Below are 23,153 nucleotides of genomic sequence, written 5' to 3'. Positions count from 1 at the left end.
TCCCAGCTCTGATGACAATAATGCCACTCTTGATTCTCAAGCCTCTTTCTCTACTTTTTATTCACCACCTTTTTGATTCTGCATTTTTTTTCTCCTATCAGTAACATTTACTTTTGTGCCACAGGCAAATTCTGTAATTTTCGAAGAGTGGCTCAAGCCCAGACAATATGTCTGTGCTGTATGAATGCAGTGAGGTGCACAGAAACCCGCTAAATGGCCTGAGTGCAGCTCTTAGCTACCCTGCCTATACAGCTTTCAGAACTGCAGGCTGTTGCCTCTGCCTTTCACTCACATCATGCTAGCATACAAATTAATTTGAATCTAAATCTTCTATTTCTAACATGGAGCTATAACAAGAGTCAGTAACACTTAGGTTACAAGAATGGCTTGAGAATATATAGATTAGGTTGCAAAATATCACAGTAATATGTTTCATGTATGCACACAAAAACACATTTTTATTTATCATTTTTCAATGCTTTTGCCCCAGTATTCATATTTACCAGTGTTTTAGCCAAATGGAAGTAGTTTCATATAATTCATATGGCCTTCTGCTATACTCTTTCTTTCCGTCTGTGCTACAAGCACAAATACCTCAGAGCAGTAAAAGAATGAAGTACTCCATAGTCCACCACTACACGTTCAACTAGCAATTCCTCAAAGAAAGGCAAAATCACGTATTACAGAACATGGTTTTGCCGTGCACGACTGAGGACTGATGACTTCTACGTAACTCACAGGCAGATATCCCTGCAAATTTAAACCGACTCAAACTTTTCTAAAGAATACCTCACTCTCTATATCAGACTTTTATTTATTTATTTATTTATTTTATTTTTGTTTGCTTGTTTGTTTGGTTTGGTTTGGCTTACAGGACACACCATTTTGCCTGGTTTATTGCTCCATTTGACAAATACATGCATTTTGTATATTTCTTGGTCTTGGTTGCACTTTTTATTTATATTATGATTTCTTGGCAATTATGTCACTGAAAGCAAAATGACTGAATATACTCATGTAGACACTCAAAATATTGTTCCTGGTTTAGACAATTCCTGAGGTTAAGAATATACAATAGATACCAATGGGAAATATAGCATAGATAATGCATAGAAAACAAGTCCTGAGGATGTTAAGAAAGTTGATAAAGCTGATCTGTCAAACAAACATCTTGTTTATAAACTCACTTGTTAAATAAACTCACTCTGCTAGAATACAGCCTACTAGAGATCTCGTTAAGTGATGGATAAAAAGTCATACACAATTTAAAAAATGACTGGCATATGAATTCAAATTAAATTTCATTTTGAGAGGTAATGGACAACTCTAATTAAATAAAAGCACAAATTAGGCAGTTTCCATGGAGACTTTGCTCATGTGATTTGGCTATATTGTATAACTCATATGTTTATCCTCTAATTTGGCTGCACAGGACTAACGAATCAAATGAAAGTTATAACAAAAAAATATTCTGAAGGATCCTTTACATTCACGTAAGTAACTTAATCTTACATATAACTTCACAATAAATTGTGATTGTTTACATTGAAACAATAGTTTTGCATTTTTGAAAAAGAATCTATTGATTCATTCCAAAATTACACAATGTATTTAGAAACACTTACAGAATGATCTAAAAATAAATAAATAAAATAAATAAAAAATAAATAAAAAAATAAAATGCATAACATTATTTCTCCTGGGCCAGAGGTCAACATTATTCTCACAAACACTGTTCAAAACTAGACTAAAATTTCAGGGATGGTCTAAGCTAGAGTAGATATTTATGGGTTTGATATGTTTGAGAAAAAGACAATTTCATTTTCAAAACGAAAGATAAAGGCCACGCAACTGGATCCATAACTCAGATTCTGACTTTGCTGTAAGACTCCTGTGTAAATTTGGACAATTCAGTTATTATTTCTGCCTTAGTTATCCTTTATATTAAGCTTATAATTTGTTTCTTTTTGATAGCTATCCTGTATGAACACATTTGTTAGTGTTAGTGAGTCTGTTGTCTAAAAAGCCTATAGAGAACATAAAAAAGTTAGAACTTCCATTCTGCAAAAAAGCAGTATTCTGTTTTGTAGAGGGTCAATCATAAATGTTTCAAAGGAACTTAGAATTCCCCTGTGATATACTGAGATTTATGAATCTGCATGACGGATATGAGTAGCTCTTAGTGATTAGTTTACTTCCTAAACATGAGGAGTTCTTATTTCTTTATACTTTATGACTATACCTATTCACATCACTAATTCATTGTTTAGACTGTCTTTTCAAAAGGCTACTGTCAGTGCCTTCAGTCCTTGAAGAGATTCAGTTTTTGTATTCTGCACTTATGAAGCATAAATTAATCTCAGTGGTTCTTGCAGTATTATAAATACAATCTTTGTGTGAGGTTGAACTGTACTTCAAAGTCATATTATTCCTTCAATAACAGACATACATAGTCTTTGTTTGTTCAGCTTACTTTTTTTTTTTTTTTTTTTTTTCCCCCTAAGAATTACCATTTTTATTACGGACCATAGAAATGAAAAGCCTATCTTTCACTCGTGAGCACTGCAGTAACCTTCACATCTCATGGCAATGAAGCAAGGCATATCATCACAGAATTTTCATGCATGCTAAAATTCAAGTGTCATAAAATGCATGTATTCATTTTATGTCATTCACCTCCTCTGCCTCATAGATCAATAGCATTTCAGCTTGCCAGTTGGTCAAGATGGTTCTGCTGGTGCAAAGTTTTACACCACTGGATATGCGTAAAAATGGTGGTCTTAACTTGGAGTATTTTGACTGGCAATGAATTGCAAAGAAAGATGAGATTATTAAAATAGGATGATTTACAATTTAAGGTTTCAAACAATGTGAAGAACATATAGCCACTAGGCAAGGGCCACAATTACTAGCTAAAATCCTTTCTACATGTACAAATGGCTGCATCACAGACTGGTCTAAATAGAAAGCAAAAACTTGTGTCTGAAATTGAAAATGAAAAATAGTGGGAAATTTCTTCACTCTCAACAGGGCTCAAAATAGTGACAAAAATGATAGGATTTAAAAATATAGAGATATCTGCTTCTGTGAAAGCTGGATGTATAGTAAAATGATGTTGTGATCTGCCTAAAGAAGAGAGCACACACTGTCGTTTACATTTAATATCTCTTTTTCTTTCTGAAAAACTTGATGGATTTGTCATGCATTCCAGTGCAACACTGCACGGATGACACTCGAGACTGCAATAGGAAGCTTTCACAGCTGCAGTTCTCCAGACTTATGCTTCAAAATATCAGGAGACATTGCTGAGCTGGAACCAGCCTGACAGATCCAGACTGCTTATTCAACCCTGAGGCTACTACAACTACAGTGGGAAATGAAATGGGCCAGTGCTTGCAATCAGCTTTTTTCCTCAGAAAAGGCTGGATGTCTGGAAAGTGCCTCAGCTCCAGCTTTTCCTCACCCTGCTGAAGAGACACTGCCTCGGAAATGTTCATTGACACGGGCCAAAGGAGCAAGAGAGTGCGCTGTGGTGGGGATGACTGTGTGCCATTGCTCAGGCAGTGCAGGGTGTTTCTGATGAGTGATCAAGCACAGAGTTAGCCTTAGGTTCTTCTATCTGCTTCTCTGTGTCTAGAGATTAGGTTGCACTACAATGTAAGTCCAAAATAAAACTGCTGAAGGGCACAGAATTACATCCATGAAAGACCTGGGTAAAGGAGATGCAGCTGATCTCTTGCGGTCAAGTTTTCATTGTGCCTGAACTGCACTTGGTACTGGACTGTGAGTCAGTAGGATATTACTTTGTGTTTGTTGTCAGGGAAGTGAAATTTCTGTATGAGCTAACAGAGGTATTGTCTCTTCTACCCCGTTCTCTTCTGTTTGCGTGTGGTCTAAGTGAGCATTTTGACAGGCCCTGCACAGAAGCCATCTGCCATCGCTTCTTTTCCTCGGCTTGATAATCACCTTATCCATCCATCAAATTTTATCATCTCAGTTTTAACCTTTCAATCTGTTCTCTGAACCTGACATATCAGTTCAAATTTGCTTTTTTCACCTTCCAACTCCTGTACCAAGATGTGTCTCTATGTTGGCCCTCATTTCTTATGCATTCATTCTGCCCTTAAAAACAGGCATGCTGTTTCCATCTCCAGAACACACTTCTTCCATAACCCATCCATCCACAAAATAGGCCCCAGTATCAAGAGACTTACTGTTCACATACTTTAGAAGGCCCACATCAGCAAGACTTATAATCAATTAACTGTCTTCTCCATCACAATATGAGAGCAAGACAGAACTACAACTGCTATTGAATTTCTCAGTTTATTGGATTTTAATTTATTTGTTATTGGCCTTCCCTGGACCTCCCACTGATCTTTTTCTCTCTCTCTTTTTTATTTTATTTTATTTTTTTTTCCAGCCTGTAAGCTCCCTATCATAGCTGTTCTTTTTTTTTTTTTTTTTTTTTTTGATTTTATTTATTTATTTATTTTTATATAGCACCTGGCGTATTAACTCTGACAATGGATGAAAGAAAATGTCTGGATTAAACAGCAGGTGCAACTTCATTTGATCACATAATAACCAAGCATAAAATGTGTCCAGAGTATGAATAGAGGACTCTCACCATATCACTCCATGATCAAAGAAAACCAAATCACATCCTCCAGACTAGAGATACCTGGATACCTAGAAAAGAAACCTCCTGTATCTCAAAGTCCAGTAGCCTGCTATCCAATTAAAGTATTTCTTGTCGCTGTCCTTTGACCCTAACCAAAGATATCCCCAATCTGCTAAAGGGTATGTATCACTGAGAACTGTCATTCTCATCCTGACCTAAGTGAAATGACCAAATGCCTGCATGCCCGCGTATTGTTATGCAGCCCCTACCTGGGAGATAACTAATTGGCTCAGCTTGGACCTTCCCCAAGTAGCCAAAGTCCTTTGTGGCAAACTTTTTCTAGCCCAGACTCCAAGGGTTCACATCCAAACAATTCTACAACATCTATATGGTAAGTTAGGCATGGGGAAGGCCCGTTCTCTGGCCATGAAGCTAACGGGCATGGTCATGCCATATCTTCTGTAAGAGGCTGGCTCCATCCAAACTGTGTTGGGAATGGTCCCTTGCCCATGCTAACTTCCCAGTCAAACCTGGGAATTATTTGAGAGATTGCAAATTAGTTGGCCAAGGACAAAACGAAGGCAGGGGCTCCTCTCTAACAAACATTGTAAATAATCAAATTCCTGTTTGTTGGGACTTTGTCCTGGCTACATTTAATTGACTATTACAGATGTAGTCCAGGTGGCAGTATTGTCAAATAGTAGAATACTCTTGTCATTATTTTTGATAGCATGCTGATAAAGAGCAAATACACAGAAGCACAGCAGGGCTAGGTAAATTCTGATTCAAGTAAAAATTAAAGGTGATGATAGGCAGTTTAAGATTATTGTGATTTCCTTTGCAAGAGGCCTGTGTGAAAACATTAACAGTAAAAAGAAGTCATTGTTTAAGTAAGTTGCTTTCATTTTTCTCATCACAGCCTCTTTTTTTGGTTATTTCTATTTTTTCTTACACACACATAAAAGTGTCCCTGATAGATCCAGCAGAGATCCATTTATCCCAGAAGCTGGTTCCAGCACTGGTCCAAAGTGGATGTCAGAGAAAACAGAATAAGAGCAGGACAAATATGTAGATTGCCTAGAAAACCTTTCCAACTGCCTGAAATGAGCACTTAAGGGACTTCCTGAGATGTAAGTTTAATCTAGATCATCGTTTTTAATAGCTACCAATGGATCTATCCTCTATGGATTCATCTAATCTTCTCTGAGCCCATTTATACTGATAGCCTCTACCGCATCCTGTGCCAATGCACCTCAAAATTTAATTATGTGTTATTTGAAAAAGAATTTCCTTTTTGTTTGTTTATCAGGATGCCCGATAACTTAATTAAGTGCCCCTAGTTCTTCTGTGATGGAAAATAATGGATCATTGATTCCTATTCACTTTGTCTATATCATTTATAATTGTGTAGACATCTGTCATATCCCTGCCTCAGCTATCTCTTTTCCAAACTGAGGAATGTATCTGTTTAGTATTTTATCATTGTGAAGCCATTCTAAATCTTTCATCGTCCTTCTCACTCTTCTCTGTTCATTTTTGTTGCTCTGCTATGTCATTTTCAGACACAGCATCCAGAAATGTAATTGGCTTTACAGTATGTATTTTTCCAGTCGTGAGATGTAGTTCTTTGCTTTTTAAAATTTTATTTATTATTTTATTTTAATTTTTTTCTTAATATTTTCCTCTGCCCATTTCATAACTCAGAGAATTCATTATTCATATTAAGTTGTGCCCAAGAGAGACAATTTGTTTGGCTTTCCAAACACAAACACATTTCTCTTATATATTACTCTAATAAATATTGAAGAATCCTGGCATTTTACTTAGCTTGGGTTACTAACAAGACTGCTCAAACCCAACAATCAGTCCTCCCCCGCCGCCTCCAGAAGAGCAGGACTGAGGAATTCCTAGTCTCTTGCTTTCATTGAATCTGTCCTATTTTATGTAACACAGTGCCAGAGAGCAGGACTGTGAAACCAGGATTCGGATGTCACAGAAAGTAGCCAGGCACACAGCCTGTTAAATCAAGGAGAGGAAGTTGGCAGTGTCCCTGATGTCCTATCTCTAAAAAAGCGTAAAATGAAATATATTGCAGGGAATCACAGAAACTGCCAGGGGTCATCTCGGTCTTGGCAGCACCAACTCCCACCCTCTGGCTTTTGGCAGCTGAAAATTATCCACAAAACCCGAGTTGCCTTAGCAATATTGTGGTGATCACCCTGAAAGGCTTTGGTTCCCCACAGCAGCCTTCTCTGAGCTTGCCAGCATCCTTTAGCTCCTTGGAAGGAGCTTTCTGAGCTGCCTTACCCCTTTTACCCTGGAGATCTGCAGGTTCCTCTCCCTCTTCCCTGCCCATCTCCAAACAACAAATGCAAAAAGGTGTAGGATGATGCTGTAGAGCATTAGGTTCATTTTTCAGTCATGCTGGAATTTAAATGATTAATTCAGTTAAATAACTGTATCTCTCCTTATCAAAATTTACAAATGTCTTCAAGCAAAGAGAGAGAGACAGGGATAACATATTGTGTTCAGACACAGCTCTGTATGATCATGCACTTCAAACAGCCTAGGAAATTCCTAAAGCCCTTTCCTCCCTGATTTTGCACAGCTAAAAGGCTGTGTCAAGTTCCTGAATGAGCCATTTACCTTTTACTGCTTTTCAGGATCTGTGAGAGAAATCCCAAATCTTATATATTATAAAGTGAGAACATTAAAGAATATATTATCTAATTATTGTGAATAAAACCCCTTAATCCCAAGCCCAAGACTTCTAGATATCTCAGGAAAAAAAAATAAAAAAAATATCTCTAGCTCTTCCTGCCTGCAGTTCTTGAGAATCCACCCTTTTTTACATGCATTTGTCCTCCACCTACAGTGACAGCTCTTGGAAAGACTTGCAGCGGCCTCCACAGTGGACATTTGAGGAGGTCCAAGAAGTCTTTCTTGGGCCTTCACAGGGAGTAAATAGAAAATGGAGGTCAGGAGCACAGTTTTCATGATTTTGCCAGCTCTTAAGGCTTCACTGTGGTGTCAGACAGGTAAGGGGATGACTGAGTTTATTAAAATGCCTGAAGAAATTGTATGAAAACATACTTAAAAGAGACCAAAGGGAGGAATAATACCAGGACAAAGTGTAGGACATGGTTCAGTAGTTAGAGAGGAGTGTACGAGTCACATAACTTGGCTTATACCTCTCCTAGCAGTATGCAAAAAAATGTCCCTGGATTTTCCTGGTTTGTGATAAGAAAATACAGGATATTTTTAGTAGTGGACAGATGTAGGTACTTAATGAACTTCTTTCTATCATCTGCATATGCATAGAAAATACAACAGGCATTTAGAAAGAAAACACTGTAGATGCAACAATTAGTCTTTTAAATGTATTTCAAATGCTTTCTGATGAAAAGCATTTCTTTAAGACTCTCCTTAAAAATGACTGAGATCTCTAATACAAAACTATGTTCGTCAGAGCACATTTTCTATGACCTTTCCACTTTCAGGTTAAACCTAGAGAAACAGTATGCTCATACCACGTTTATTTGACTATTTGGTAAAAACCACAGTCAGATATACAACAATTGTTACTAGCTGGTCTTGGTGTTGTGTTTTTACGGGTTTGTTTTACGGTAGGGCAAAATGTCTGAGCACTGTCCTTGTCTTCCAAATGTTCAATAAATAAGATCTTTCAACATTAGAGAACCACTGCATTCGTTACACTGACCTGGGATATATGACAAGTCAGAGTGGTCACCGGTTTACCAGCACGGGCGACATTTAGCATGAAAAACCTTTGACCCTGCTGGGACGTGAAGTCAGCACTTCCACTGGAGACTGAAATTAGCTGTCAGTAGCTGCAGCTGTGAAAACCCTCAGCAAGGCCTTTTGACATTAGATGATGAAGCTCTATATTACCAGAGACAGAATGAGTATGGGTTTTCCTCTATGTGAAAGGTTGAAAGGGGAGCAGAGGGAGGGCTCAAATATATTTATTCCTATATTCATTCCTACACAAACCAATTTTAGTGAGGACTTCTGTGAACACATAAGTGCTGGGGTGGTATGATTGACAGCTCATGGTTTTTTATTTAGTAAATATGATTACATAAACTGTAATATGCAGCTTCTTTTGGCAATTTAAGGAGATACAGAATGCCAGTATCTTTTGAAAGAGCTGTTTTTTCCTCTTAAAAATAGCAATAACCAAAACAAGGTTACTTCCTAGAAAGCACCACAGGTCTGGAGCAACTGTAGCAGGCAAAGACTGACAGATAGGGATTTGTTGTCCTATGTTTTCATTGTCCCGTGGATATTACTAAAGTTATGATCAGCAGCTCAGATTCATCCCCCAGACTATCTTCTCCTAGTGTTTGGTCTTCATTTCTACCCCTTCACCCCCCAGTACTCTTGTAACAGAAGTCTTGCTCTCTCATCTGCTTCCTTTCATCTTTCCCCTTTTAACCAGCTCCATTTTTCCATCTCCCATATCCCTGTATTCTTTTCTTTTCTTTTTTTTTTTTTCCCCATCTCCTTCAGAGGTCTGCTTTGCTTTTTTCTTTTTCTTTTTAACACTTCCCCACCATTCTTTCTCTTTCTTTTCTATTTTTCCTGATCTCTCTTATTTACCTTCCAACTTCAGCTGCAATACTGTTGAAGTGCAAGTAATATGTCACTTGTTAAAGCTCACCTGAATATCTTGTTCATGCATGCATGCTCCCAACTGTTTGCTCTACTCTAGTTATTTGTATCTCAGAGTCTTTAACATAGAACTGCAAATAGTTAGAAACAGCAGAGAAAATGTTTCCCCTTCCCATAGCAATTTTCAAATGAAAATTAAAAAATCCCAACTTAGAATCAACTTAAAATTAATAAATTTTTAAAGTTAAAGTCTCAAATGAAAGCAACTTCTGTATTTTTGAAATAACTACATACAGTTTTGACATTTTTCATGAGGTACAGAATATCAGAAACAACACATTCAAGTTGGAAAAAATGGAACTTTTAAAAACATCAAAACAGGGAGTTTTGACAACTGAAAATCTTTTTTTTTTCCTTCATTTTCAGTTGTAGAAGGGATTTGTTTGGAACTGACCCATAAACCAGCTTCAGGGAGGTTGCACTTTACAACGAAAAGGCTTCTGCCAGGTTCCTCATGGTGAGCTTTCTCACTAATGCACTTGTTTAGCACTCCGCACAGTGGGTGCAAGCCTCCTCAGGTCCTCACTGGTTGCCCTAGAAACTGTGTACTATATAGGAAGTATTTCTGTGATCACTTAGCATACACAGACACACTGATATTTTGCGCTTACAGCCCAGAAGGCCAACTGCATCCTGGGTTGCACCAACAGAGGAGTGGCCAGCAGGTTGAGAGAGGTGATTGCCCCCTCTGCTCTACTCTTGTGAGGCCCCACCTGGAGTGCTGCATTCACGTCTGGGGCCCCCAGCACAAGAAGGATGTGGGGCTGTTAGAGCGGGTCCAGAGGAGGGCCACAATGATTATCAAGGGGCTGGAGCATTTCTTCTACGAAGAAAGGCTGATAGAGCCGGGGCTGTTTAGCCTGATGAAGAGAAGGCTCCGGGGGTGACCTTGTTGCAGATTTTCATGTCTGCATTTGTATTTGAAGCTGTTATACTTGTGGGGGGAAACCAAAATTTTTTCCACATTTATATGCTGCTAGTCCTACTTCAGTTATGCATACAAAATAGGTTCAAGACCTTGCTAATATAAGAATTTCTGATGAAGACCATGCAAGACCCTCTACCCTACTGTTACATTTTGGACAGTATTGTTACCTTAATACGGTATCGTTGAATTGCAATCTTGCTTTAAATCTGTTTAGGACACCCATTTTTTGCTGGGATGTTACATATAGTAGCAGTACGTGGGCAGTATTTGAGCCAGGGCTGCGTTTAAGGGACGCCTTTTCCAGGGAAGAAGAAAGGCTTGCCCTAGAGTCTTTAAGCTCACATTACAAAAGGGAAACAAATGGTTGCTGTTGGGCTCATTTTACTTCTTCATGTCTTTGTTTATTCAAAGCCATAAATAGGGCCACCAGAAAGGTCAGGGAGCTGCAAATGGAAAACTGAGAGTTTCATTTCTGGTGCATTGCTCAAATCAAGCCCAGGCTGGTAGTGACAAAGTCATTGGCTGAAAATGAATTAGCAAACTCTGTCAATTGCCACAGGAGACATGTCCATCACTAAAAAACTTTCACCTACTCTTTGTTGTCTCAGAATGAAAGGGCAAGGGGAATAAAATAACTTGTCAGCTCCCCATGTTCTCACCCCATCAGAGTCAAGTCACATCAGAAAGACGGTATTGGGAATCTTGCCTCCACATACCCATTATTCACCCATGTAATTGGATATGGTTCCTAGGCTGTAATTCTGGTATCTCTTAAGGACATTTGAGAGTGCTTCAGAAAGCAAAACTGTATTTGTTCTGCAGAAATCCATGAGTAAGACCTCCACATTTTTAGCAAATTTGGTCTCCCAGTAATGGGATTTCAAATGGGTTTAAATTTGTATTTAATTTCTGCTCTTTCAGGACAATGGCAGTGATTAGTAGTAATGTTTGACTTCCAGTTCCAATTTTTTTTATGCAGCTGTAGTGCCGTCTGAATTTGACTGCTGCTTTAATGATTACTAATGACTTTATTTTGAAAGTAATACAACTTTTTGTATTCATTCTCTGGACTGTAAGCAAAAAGCCAAATTGAGTTGAATTATGCAGTCTTTTCATACAAGACCTTCAGTTGGATAAACTTTATTTGGAGTCAGACCAAAGGAAAATGCCAAAGCCACTGAAAGCACACCATGTATTTAAACAAAAGAAGAAGAACACGACTGTGTGAAAGAAGCAGCTAAAACTAAATACAGCACAATCACATCATCCTGATAAACAGAATACATCAATGACTTTACAACCATCAGTTTCTAACATTGAAGGTGTTTCTTGGGTTAAACTTGAGAAGTGGATCCATTGTTCTTAAACACAGAATAATCTCCCATAGGACATCAGTTCATATGATCAGAGCTATGCTCCGTGCTGTACACACAATTTCAGTTTCTTATTCAAAATATAGTATGCCTTATCGTATACATCCCATCTTCTTGGATTTCCTGAATAATTTTTAACATGACTTATTCCTCGAGGGAATAATTCCCTTTTTGCTATTCTTAGAAAATACCAACACTTTGAGACCTGATTTATTTATTTATTTATTTTTTCAGGAATGCATCAATTTTTGATGAAGGTTTCCTATCCAGTCAAAGAGAGAAGGAAATCTGCCTCAGAAGAACTTGCTAATTTTGATACTGGTTCAAATTCAGAGAAGCAGCTGTCAGCTGTTAGTTTATCAGAGTCAGGTCTGGGGCTAGAAAGCAAGTCCCCCACACTTTGATCAAGTGTTTAAATATCTTTATGTTCTGCCCTTGATTTTTCCTTAGTTTCTTCTGTTGGAGATATTTGAATTAATTTAAATGAGTAAATATTCAGTAAGACATAGGGCGGTAGATACAGCATGCCAAAAATCAAGTAAAGCTAAGAAAATTTTAAAAAGCAGAAGATGGCATTTGGGTTTCCCATACTGTCACCACTGGCCATATCCCTCTTCTGCTTGTTATTAAAAGCAAAACAAAATGAAACAAAACAAAAGAAATAAAAAATGATGAAAAGTTTTAGTGTGTACTGGGTGCATCTGGCTGGGATGGAGCTAACTTTGTTCATGCCAATCCACAGGGTGCTGTGGTTAGCATTTGTGGCTAATAGAGGGTTGGTATCTCACCAGCGTTTTGCCTGTTCCTGCACGGTGCTTGCACTGTGCCAAGTCTTTCTCTTTTTCCCCTTATGGAAGGGGACACAGCCAGGACTGATGACCCAAACAGACCAAAGATATATTCTACATCATATGATATCGTATTTGGCAATAAAAGCTCAGGAAAAGAAGGAAATGGGGACATTGGCCATGGTATTTCTCTTCCCAAGCAACCATTATGGGTGCTGAGGCCTTGCTTTCCAGAGAGTGGCTGGACACCTGCTTGCCAATGGGACATAGTAAATGAACTCCTCATCTTGCTTTGCTTGCACCTGCAGCTTTTGCCTTACATATTGAACTTTGATTATGTCGATCCCTGAGTGTGCTCGCCTTCCTTCCTGGGAGTGAGCAAGCAACTGTGTGGGTGTTTGGCTGCTGCCTGGGCTCAACCCACCACACGGTGTTGTTGCAATTCTGAAAACTTGCAATCACGACAAGTCCTGTGATAGTGGAAAACTGCTTTCTCTTCAGACCAGTGCAAAGCAAATGTTCAGTCCTTCAGATAAGACCAGTAGCCGTTTGAATATCCTTTGCTTTTATTTTGCATTACCACTATGTGCATCACACAAATGCACAAGTATGAGGATATATTTTACAGTTCACTCTATAAAATGTAGGGAGAAGGGGTCTTTTCTCCAGAGACCTTTATCCAAAGTTTTCAGATTTATGGATAAATGGGGAACATATCTTGGTTGAATGATTTCACTGGTACAAAGGGACACTAAATTTTACTCTACAATTCATTTTTTTTTTTCAGAAGTTTACTGCATCATATAGGCAGTGACGGCAAGACCTCCTATGCCATCAAGTTCATTTCTGTAGTTTTCCATCTCCCATATGCGATTGTTTTAGTCCATCTCCTTCAGCTCTCTGTTCTGACACACATGCACACACTTGCTCAGTATCATATGTCTTTCTATTAAGAATGATTACAGCACATGCAACTATAATCTGGTTAGAAATCAACAGCTGCTAAGCAATAGCAACTCAGGCTTTAGCCACCAAGAACATAAAAAGGGTCCCTAGCAAAACCTTCAATGAACCCTAAATAGCCACAGCTGTATTACTATCAGTACTGGAGCTAACTACATCAACCAATCTGCAAAACTAATCAACAGAAATCACACTTGATTGCAATATAAATATGTCCAGGGATAATATTGTCCAGGACAGCTTGACAGGGCTTGTTTTGCAACACCAGTGTTCTAAATAGGTGGGGCAGACCCAGAAGCCTCTCAAATTTCTCCAAGTGTTTTGTTTGTTTTTTCACTTAGCAACACCTCTCTTCTTCCCAAAATGCCAATTAAAATGTATAAATAACAAGTAAAACTCCAGTAAAAGAACTCACAGGCATAGAATTATCACGATATCTGCAAGTTATGACTCAGTCTGCATATTGTAGTAATTTCTCCCTGTATTTGCTTATCTTGGGTTTATGAATTATAGGTACTAGTCTTCCATATCTGAAACATCCCTATAGTTGTGCCTTGGTCAGCTCATGGTCTCCTGATGTTACAATGACAGACTTAATGCATGAGTAATAATAGGACCAATTTGTACTAGACATTCTACTAGTACTTGCTAGTAGTAGAAAAATTATTAGTACTGACAAAAGTGCATGAAGAAAGTGCACAATTTGGGACAGCAAGGCTCTGAAATGAAGGTTAGGGCTGCCTGATGTAGCATGGAAACACTACAGCTGTAGAATTTTTCACCCTGGTCTTTTTTATGAAAACTTCTAACTTCAGGGCAGGGCTGAACAACAGCATCAGAAAAATCAATACAAGCAACAAAGAAGCAAGCACTTGGGTGCAATAAGTAGGAAATTAACTCTTGCATAGACAAAGATTCATGTAACTGGAAGGTAAACATTTTGATGATATACATGTTAAACTTCTAGAAACTAACTCACTAGCTTACCATTAATGCTAAGTAAATGGACGTGTAAATCAAATGGCAATGTAGGACTGCAGTGTCAATTTGTATTGAATTCAAGGGCCATGATTAATTGGCATATATATTTCCATTTACGTGAATTTGGCCTCCCCTGGAGATATACCTAAGCTTAAATAGAACATGTATAAGAATGAATAAACGTATTTTATTTTTTTTTCTTATATTTAAATCTGTAGTTTATGGAAAGTACTGCAGACTTTTTGTTTTGCTTTTTTTTTATGTAGTATTTTATTATAAACTATCTCAGGGACTCTTTCACAAGAAGCCACTGATGCTTCCCTTGTTTGTTTCCACTTTTCTTCCCCATCTACAAATTTGACCATAATTAGGAGAAATAACATACATCTATGGGAAAGAAAACATCTGACTGAAAAATAAAACTTTCTTACATTGTAATTCTACAGATTATGAGACATATATTTTCCAGGCATAGTGGTAGGCATCTACTGCCTGCTTGACAAATGCAAAGTGTAAAAATAGTATAATAAGCAGGAGCATCACATTTAGAATTGTTCCTATCTGAAATGTTTAAGACATCCCTCTGTAAAGTATATGTAAGATGCTGCTTAAGAGCCTTTGCCACAACTACTACAAATCCACAACTACCTCATACAAGTGTTCTTGTTTTTTTTTTTTTTTTTTTTTTTTTTTTTTTTTTTTAATAAGCCAAGAACATATTTCTACTATTTTTGGTAATTCACTTGAAGAAGTCTCGTGTTTTGTTCAATCTTCTGTACTTTCCTTGGCAATGAGGTCAAAAAATAGGGGGCTAACCTCTCAGAAGATAATTGGTAGGGTCTTTCATCATCTAATTACATGTCCAACCTCCTTTTGTTGCTGGCATTTCCCTGAATGCACCACTTACTTCACTGGCTTCCTTAGATTTTTTTAAACATGTCATCAGGCATTGGAATGGGTTGCCCAGGGAGGTGGTGTTGTCACTATCCCTGGGAGTGTTCAAGGAAAGGTAGGACCTGGTACTTAGGGATATGGTTTAGTGGGTGACATTTGTAGTAGGGTGATGGTTGGACCAGATGATCTTGAAGGTCTCTTCCAACCTTAATGATTCTACGATTCTATGATTTTTTTCTTATGGCTCCAAATTCTTCTTGGTGTCTCCTTTTTGAAGTTAACTTTCTTCTCAAAACTTGCTCACAACTCACCTCTACATGAAATAATAGTCCTTATAATAGCCTTGCTTGTCTCAAACTCAACTTTTCTCAGTATTTCAAACCTATCCATTATGTGCTGAGAAAAACAACAGGCATTCTTACTTTGTACTTATGCTGTGCCTTAATTAATTTCCTCATTAAACTGTAAGCAATTAACATTCCCTGGCATTTAAACTGCATTTTTTATATCAGTGATTATTTATCTAAAGATGTTCAAGATTTTCTCATAAACTATCAACACTGTTGTTTGTTTCTCCCCATTAATCTCACATAAATTTTATCATTCTGAGTCTCCCATAACATGAGGTATCAATATACCCCACAAGCCAGTACACTTATCACAGCTGTTGGCCATGCATATGCCACTGGTGAGAAAATGTTAGCACCAGCAAAGTTAAATGGAATATTATTTTGTCTGGATTAGTTGGAATGGGTTAAAGGCCAACATTTATCCAAGAACTGTTTTAAAAGTATAGCATATGAGGTGAAAGACAGTTCATGAACGGATGAGAAAGACTAAAAGGTTCATACTGATAAAGAGCTTGGATAAAGCCAAGCCTTCATGTCAAAACCCAGAAGGAATCTGGTTAACAGCAGCAATTTCTGGCTCCTGTTCACTGGAGTCAAAATGTTTTGTGGAGATGTTTTGGTCCTGAGAGAACTCGGGAGGGGAAACAAATTAATTCTCTCTTGAATTCCTCCCTCTGCAGCCCAGAGAGCCACCAGGTGGCATCTGAAGCTTTGAGACTGGCTCGCAATGGGAACTACCCAATCTCTTAGAATTCTTCCATCTGAAGAATTTGAATCTGTGGGGAAGGGGGGTTTACATTGATTTAGAATTAAATGCAATTTCAAAATCCTCCATGAATAGATCCCTAGGTCTACTTTCAGTGTTTACTTATTGAAAAAAATACACTGTGTTTGGAAAAAAAAAAAAGAAAAAAAAAGAAAAAAAAAAAGAAAACAAAAGAAAAAAAAGGCCCTCCTGGGAAAGGAAAAAAAAATAGAAGAGCTTTTCTGAAAAGAAATTGAAAAATATTCCTAGAAATAGAAGGCGGGAGTAATGCAGAATTCAAATAAGGATGTCTTTTAGAAGTAAATGGTATAAGTCCAATGACTCAAGACGTTTTAAATGATTGTTCTTTAGACATTAACCAGAAGAATTTGAACACTGATGATAACTCAGTGCTTGACTGAGACATCAGTTTACCTCTTTAGTCTGTATAATAATAAGCCTGTACCATAGCAAGATGTACAGGTGTCCACCTCCTCTCACAGAGTCAAAAAGTAAATGCAAATGGACAGTCAGGTGTCTAAGACATACATGTAACTGAATCCAGCCTGATATAAAGAACAGAGGGTCTTATTTATGTGTCCCATTTTATTTGTCTGGATGACTACTTAAAGACAATATATTACCCTCTCCCTTTAATTATTAAAAGCCTACCTGAAGACAATAGCAAAGACTTCCCAACTCAATACTCAGTTAAGCATTTTAAGATAAAAAAGTAACTTTTAAAAAACTTACAGAAAAGCTTATTTATATTTTAATCAGTTTCAAGTAACTTTTAGTATCAATGTTCTAATACGTATATAAAATAACATTTCTGGCCAAACTGAACCTGTCATTGTTTACTCTTGACAATGACTTCTGCTTGATGAATTAATATGAATTGATTTGCATTTTGCATCTGTGTGGGTTACAAAGTTGCAGTAGGCAGTGTTATCACCTGCTTTTCGAGATTTTTTTTTTTTTTGCTTTTAATCATTAGCAAGAAAAATAGAATTTAGTTTACTACATGACTGGAGTCCTGAAACTATTCTCTCCAGATATGCCAACTTTTGTATTTCTCTAGGCAAAGCCAACCTTGTGAGAAAGGCAAAGCAAAGCAAAGCAAAGCAAAACAAAACAAAAGAAAGCTTTCAAAAACTTAAAAACTTTGCTTAAACTGTATTCCAAGTAACTAAGTCAATGGAAAAATATACTTTGGGGATAATATCCTGCATTAGCAATGACTCACCAGACAAACAATAGATCTTTTCTATTCTAGATCTCAAACTATGTTCCAGAGTATCCTCAATCTGAGTCACTATCTATTTGGGGCCTATTCCTGCTATAATAAAATGTTAATATTTACACGCAACTTGCCAGCACTGTGCATCAAAGTTAAAAACTAAGTGAGATGAAATGTTGTCAGCTCATCTTCCTTTTCCATTTCTTCATTCTGTACTCTTTTCTCCCTGCTATTCTGGTATTCCTCTTGATGATTTGTACAGGTTCCACTACGCTAAAACAGCTGCAACTTGCTTTTTCTTTTTTTTTTTTTCTTTTTGCTTTCTGAACATCATTCTGTTTGCACTGCACTTCTCACTCTGGGTCTTCTATTTGGAGAGTGATGTGTCTGTAACAGGGAGCTGATTTTCCACATTTGTAGGGTGCTCAGAGCAAAAGGAATCAGATGCAAGGCTTGGAGTGTTACCTCTCTGCAGATAACAACAAGAAGGACAAGGAGAACTACAAAGTCCTAAAGATAAAAAAGATTAATTGTGCTTTGTAATGTATAGAAATATGTGAAGGGAAATCCAAGAAAGGGAGTACACTGCTGTAGAAGAGAATCTCTTCCTTCATGCTGAGGTTTTCTTTCATTTCTAGAAACAAATATAAGGTGATGACAATGACCAAAATGCAAGGGAAGGACAGACAGGAGTCAAAAAAAGCACTGACCGCAAGTCTGAAATGATAACAAGTATGAAGGCTTAACTTATTTATGTCTGAGCAACTGGAAAGCTGCAAAAAACAATCAAACACCAAAAACAAACACATTTTTCAGGGTTTGGGCAGACAATCAGCTGGCAAAATGGGGTCCAGGAAAGTTTTAACTTCTATCAAGTAGGAATGGGTGGAAGATTCCCACAATATTTTTTAAAAGATCACCTCTGGATAAGGAATTGGAAAGTTGAAGAAGCTAGATAACACTTCACTGTCCAGAGAATTTACTTCCACAGAACTGCTGTTGGGCATGCAAGAAAGGCACACCTGCAAGCATGAGGAATTTATGAAAAGAAAAACAATAAGTAGGAAATGTGAAGCATGGTTCTTGGAGGTGAATTACAATGGAGTCAAGGGGATGAATGGCAGTAGGACAAAGTTTGATGGACTAAATGAAGAATCTGCATGGCAAGGTTAAGGAATGAAGCAATATTTTTGCCTTAGCTATTCACTGAAAATCTGTGCTGTCCTTTCTGCTGCTAGACCACAATGGAAAAAGTGACCTTTCAGTATCTTTTTCCCAAAACTTTGTGTGATAAATATTTCATTTTAACATGCAAAACTGAGTTCAATATCCTATTCTCAATTTTCAAGAGACAGGTTAGTACCACTGCTCATGCTTTCCAGCGCATGTTGAGGCTCTCATGCTCTGGTCTTTCAAAGGGAGATGAATTAAAATTTACAACTACAGTTAACTTTCTGGGGAAAGAAAAAAAAAAAAAAAAAAAGCAAGCTAAAGGAATGGAGAAGTGGCAGCATCTGGGCAAATGAGTGAAAGCTGTGAATCAGGAACTCATGGTTCCTAATTACTGTTTTTGCTGCTGGTTTGATTTGAAACCTTGGGCAAGTCGTTCTGCCTGAGCTACTCAATCTCCGTAACATTAAATACAGCTGTACCCTTTGAAAACAGCTTCCGAGTTTCTCTTTTTGACTGTATTCAGGCCTTCCTTGCCAAAGTGCCTCTGATGGGCCCACCAAAAGCACTGCTGAGGAGATGGAGTTGAGTACATGGTACTCATGTACCAGGATGGTACATCCGCCTGTTCTTGTACTGCTTGGACAGACCCAGACAGCTCCTGCCCTTGCACCTCCCCGAGCTCTGCCTGCCCCTCTTGAGCTCACAGGTTCATAAATATAACGGTTGCAAGTATAGTGGTTATAAAACAAAATCCAAAGTAACTGTTAGTCAGGCACTGTGTTTTCATTTTTGTGTCCTATATCCTAAAACACACATACACTGGGTATCCTAAAATACTATTACACCTCATCCAAAAGCAGTAGGGAAAGAAGCTTAAATTCTGTACAATTCTTTTGGATATAGAATTTTATTTCATCAGTCTGCTATTTACAGATCAGAATGGCGGTAAGATTTTCAAAAATATAGGAGTAGATTATACTGGTAATAAAGACAGTGCAATATAAAGACTCAACACAGTATGCAAACACCTAAATCTGTTGGTAGTTGCAACATTTCAGCAACACTTGGTGTAAAAGTCATGTGCAAAACAAACAAAAGAATGAAATAAGGGAAACAATCTGCTTTTCATTTAAATTGAAGTAATTTTAAGAGAAGATGGCAACACAGGTATTAAAAAAATGTTGCTATTCACCAAATACATATTTTACTGTAAAAGCTAGCTGTTTTCCTTTGACTAGGCTGTCTGCATAGGATCGTTTGAATTTATTTCTTTATCTGCTGTCATAATTTCAGTTTGCACTGAAGTGGGTGACGAGAGAGATTTTCAGCACACTTAAAGCTGACTATTATTCCTTCAGTAAAAATAATAGGAAGAAATCACACTGGAGAACATATTCAAATACAATACAAAAATACCTGAGTTACCTCTAAAAGTCAATAGGCACAGCACTATAAAGTAACAAACTCATATTTCAGTACCCTGTGAGTTATATCTTTGTAGGGGTTGATTTTATTTTTATTTATATTTTTTAGAAAATAGGCTAACATAAACATAGTGAGTTAAGCTGTATTTTCATGTAAGAATCATTCAAATTTAGACTATATTTAACATAATTATTACATATGCTCTGTCAGTCCTATACTATGGTGCCATCCTGCTCAAGGCAATGTCTAAATTCTGTTTCCATGGCACTATTCATCTTCCCATACTACTTCTTTGTGCATTGCTAGAAAATCCTGAGAAATGTTGCATCTTATACTGAGTCATCATTATAAGCTGTGGGAAGGTGAACCTTATTCCCTGATTTCCTGGATCAGTGTCTGTTTTTTTTTTTTTTTTTTTTTCCTACATCGATAACCAAATCACTACATTTCATTCACAGCACTGTGACACTCTTCCAGACCAGATATACCACATGGGATACAAAGGAAAACTGTTCAAGTTATACAGATAAGTGCTAGCTACAAGCTGTAACTACAATAACAAATAAAACAATTGCCAGGGACATTTCCAGGTTCTGGTGCGTAGTCAGCTATATGGATAAATTGTTAGATTGGTCTATGGCATGCCTTTTGCTTGTGCTACCCAGAAAAAAAAAAAAAAAAAAGTTCTAAAGCATTCCTGTCATAGGTATGGAAATCAGAATCTTGCAGACAGACTAGCAGATCTCTTCCATGCCCAACAAACACGTTGCATACAGGCGTTCATGTGCACAGACAAGTTGTGGAGGCTGACAGATTTACCAGCAGAAGGTAGGTCAGGCTATGCCAGCTGGCATAACTGCCCGGCACCATTCCTGGGCATGTTTAGTTTACCTGAATGCATTTAGCTACAGTATCTACCCCATGCTTGAATGTTAAGGCCAACAAATGGCTCTGACAAGCTGTCTGACCATGTTAAATAAAGGCATTCACCTTCTGAACATCTGGCTGTCATACTTAATTCTTTTGGAAGATATTATGGATGAGACTTAATTCCTAGCTGCATACTTAACGTAGGTGTCTACATGTGTGCTATGCATCTGAGCTGCCATATACTCAAAGGAGATTTGTTCAATATGGTCAATGGAGTCTGCAGTGTGAGCTGATGCTCCACCACCGAGTCCTTCACAGATTATAATGGGATCATAGACATCATGTCCACATGTGGATACCTGTATTTGACATTCTAATTCAGAAATGAGTTCTGCCCCAAATATTCCTGTTTGCCAGCATTACCTGAGGTCATTCTAAACATACTGGCACTAGAAAAGCAGAATAATGTCCTTGATTTCAGCATTGTAAGTGAAACTGGAGACCAGAAAGATAAATCAACAAAACATAGTTTTAATTTATACCTGAAATCTCGTTCCTTTTTCTCTGCTCCAGCATTTTGGCCAACATTAAAGGCAGGCAGCTTAGGGTGTATAGATCAATTCAGATGTGTCTCTCATTTATGACTCGACTAGAGCATATTCCAGGAATTCATGTTCCATATTGCACAGGAACAAGGGCATGGGAAAAGCAGGTCACTCTATGTGTCTCCCCCTCCTCTCTCCCTTTTGGTGAGGATGGAAAGTTTCAAAGTCCAAGTTATTCATAGTACACAAGTGCTGTTTTTGAATACCTAAATTTAATGATTTTCATAAGAAGTTACTTTTGAAATTCAGATGTATGAAAGCTAGCTACTTGTAACTATTAAACTGCTAAAATGATTTTAGCCAGTATTTCTTTGATGACTATCACCCAACGCATTTAAAAGATTTATATATCAGAGAAGCATGCGTTCCATTAGTAAAACCAGATGATTTTATATTTTTAACAAAGGCCCAACTTACATGACTGATTTTCATTTCCTTTGAATTGCAAGTTAATTTATTGCTCAAATGATTTTGTAATTCCTAAAATGATGTTATTACAAGTGTCTGACTGTGACTGGGCAAATACTGGCATCCTGACCTATTTATAACACTTTTCAAATATAGTGTAATGTCTGATCTCCATAAGCTATGCAGCAATAAAAAATGACAAAAAGAATAAAATATTCCCAGTGGACAATCTTCCAGTTATTCCACCAGTAAATGGTCTAGAGTGTTAGCATATTCATAAATACATATATTTTATGCAATTTAGTGACAGGAGTGCACGATTATCACATTGACAGTTTCCCTCATAATATATTTGCCTTCAGCAATTTAGGCTTTCTATAATGAGAATCCTGGCCATTTTATTACATTTGGCACAAAGTACTTAGATAATATTCAGAGCCTGGAGAACAACATAAGATAAATACTCTACCATTAATGGTGTAGCTTTCCTCCCCCTACACTTAGGAGAATTCAGCTGTGCTACTGCTGTTACCAAACTATCACTGAAGAAATGAGGCAGTTCTCCCCCCTTCCCCTAACCTTCATTTATTGGATTTTCTTTTAACTTTTCACCGAAAATAATGTTTTCACATGTGAAAAACATTATGAACATGAAGATAAAGGCAAGCTGTGCTAAATTACATACCGTTCCAAAATGTACCCTCCACTTCTCTGTTTTTCATTCTTGCCTTTTATTCTCTACTAGAAATACAAAACTGAAAGCAAGGGAGATGAAAATGGTCTCAGATACTATCTGTACAGTAGTTTCCTTTTCTACAGGCAATAATTACTGCCTGCTTCACCTCTGTGCACAACCGTATATACATCTGTATTACGCATATGAAGTTCATACATTTGCTTATAATTAGTGATATTCTGGAAAGAAATTTGGTTCAGACCCTTCTTATGGCACTAGTATAGACGTGAGAATTCAAGTAGTCATTTTGACAAAGATCTATTTCAAACTTAGAGAAATCATTTTCAGAGCTAGATTTACAAGAGGATCTAGATCCTCAAATTTTGTCTGAATACATACATATAAATACTACCTA

At 37.4% G+C, this 23,153-nt stretch overlaps 1 protein-coding gene across 4 annotated transcripts in view; it reads right to left on the bottom strand.

The window, feature by feature from the left end:
- The window catches only part of DLGAP2 (DLG associated protein 2), a 462,298-nt gene that overhangs the window by 104,116 nt on the left and 335,029 nt on the right, over nucleotides 1-23,153 (bottom strand). The window lies entirely within an intron of this gene.

Source organism: Cygnus olor, chromosome 3 (assembly GCF_009769625.2).
Source record: "Cygnus olor isolate bCygOlo1 chromosome 3, bCygOlo1.pri.v2, whole genome shotgun sequence".
In the NCBI taxonomy this organism is placed as follows: domain Eukaryota; kingdom Metazoa; phylum Chordata; class Aves; order Anseriformes; family Anatidae; genus Cygnus; species Cygnus olor.
Note: the sequence above shows the minus strand (reverse complement) of the source record. Positions and strands in the feature narration are given on the sequence as shown.